The following is a 1,647-nucleotide window of genomic DNA, read 5'->3' as shown; positions in this document are numbered from 1 at the left end:
AACCGAGAAGTCAGCCTCCACACCCACCCACCCGCCCCCCTATTGCATCTGCTAAACTCAATTCTATGCCAACACGGAGGCTACCCCCGCCCCCAGGCAGATGTCTGCAGCCCACCTTAGGAGGAAACCCGTTGTCTGATTCACCCACCAAACCAAACTGTACCCACTTCTGATCTTTTTCCACTGCCATACTCCTGCATTAAATCTAATTTCATCTGCTATTCAGTTACTGAAAATATTGTGTTGAGAAATACGTGAGAAAGAGACCAACTGCACCTTAAAAAGGCCAATACCAGGGCTTGATTCTCAGCCCTGATAATGTTACAATGATTTCATCAGTGATGCTTATAAGGAAAAACACAGACATAATAGCAGAAGTTATGGTTACAGTGTCAAACATTCTTTGTAAACCACACCCCCATACTCACAGGAAGCCCTGTGTGTTAAAACCCCCAGAACAGCAGAGACACTGAGAGAAAGCATAACAGACATAGAGACAGAACAAGGTGAGAAATTAAACAGGAAATAACTTTAGATAATAGAGAAAACAGAGAGTAGAAACTGGATGTGAGAGTGAGAGAAAAGAGTGGGGAAGAGGGCGGGACAGAGAAGAGGGTAAATAGTGTTATAGGGGGAGAGGGAGCGGGGGGGGGTTGCAGTACGTGTCGGCTGATGCTTCACCCTCCTGCTTTTTGATGCGACACAGCCTCCAGCTCGAAGACAGAGGTGAGATACTGATTGTCGATTCTTTTAAAAGAAGTTGTATCTTTGTGTGAGCGGCTGTATCAGCTGGATGCCTTCAGCGTGGAGTCATGCCTCATGGGGGATCTCGCATGTTTCTCCAACCTGAGGAATGTCTGTTATGTTGAGGGTGTGAGTGTGTGTCTGCAGGCCAGTGTCAGGGGGTTGCTTCTCTCCGTCCGTGTATGTGGGACCGGGGATCATGACATGGTTTGTGTGTTGGAACAGCCCATGTGGAGGGAGCCGAGAGCTGGCCCCCTAACATTTTGGGCGCTGATACACGAGGCAAGATGTCGTGTGTGAGCGGAAAAGCTAATTGGCGCCAACAACCCACAAAGGGATGAATCACAGTGGATTAATGTGTTTCCATTGGCAAGATCTGATAACTAAAAGTGCATTTCATGTAACTTTAATGTCAACTTTATACAACTTTATTTTTTCATATAACTTTAATATCAACGAGATCCAATCCATACGATGATGTCCCTTCCTTGATAAGATGTTGTGTTGTTACCAGTCATTTCCTACTGTCAGGGTTGGCTTATTAAATCGTCATTGTGCCCATAGCACCGCTGCCATAAGCCACAAGGAGAAAGTGAAAGTACAGTAATTTGTCATCACTAAAATGTCCGTTGAGATCATGTGAGAGAGCCTCTGAGAGAAGCATTCTGTACGTGCCTCAGTGAGAGGAATGAGAGAAGAATCACACTGAAACAGTCGCACGTGGGTCAACGGTCAGTGAGGCTAAAAGGAAGACCGGGGACTGAGGGTCCACTGGGAGATCTTTCTCAGTGCTGTGAAGTGGGATGCAAGGCAGATGGAGAGCAGAGGCCAGGGCGCTGTGGATAGCTCTCTAAAATCCCCTCTTTACTTATACAAAGTCCCTCTGCTCATTTACTCCCCCCC

The 1,647-nt window shown here is 46.8% G+C and overlaps 1 protein-coding gene and 1 long non-coding RNA gene across 2 annotated transcripts in view; one reads left to right on the top strand and one right to left on the bottom strand.

Moving 5' to 3' along the window:
* Positions 1-1,647, bottom strand: part of LOC116696507 (uncharacterized) — a 24,223-nt gene that overhangs the window by 10,653 nt on the left and 11,923 nt on the right. The window lies entirely within an intron of this gene.
* The window catches only part of gpr174 (G protein-coupled receptor 174), a 14,896-nt gene continuing 13,683 nt past the window's right edge, over positions 435-1,647 (top strand). Inside the window, exon 1 of the mRNA XM_032527546.1 lies at positions 435-726. The gene's annotated coding sequence lies outside the window, so the exon portion shown is untranslated. The remainder of the gene's footprint in view (positions 727-1,647) is intronic.

Source organism: Etheostoma spectabile, chromosome 10 (genome assembly GCF_008692095.1).
Source record: "Etheostoma spectabile isolate EspeVRDwgs_2016 chromosome 10, UIUC_Espe_1.0, whole genome shotgun sequence".
Taxonomy (NCBI): Eukaryota; Metazoa; Chordata; class Actinopteri; order Perciformes; family Percidae; genus Etheostoma; species Etheostoma spectabile.
This window is presented reverse-complemented; position numbering and strand designations above follow the sequence as displayed.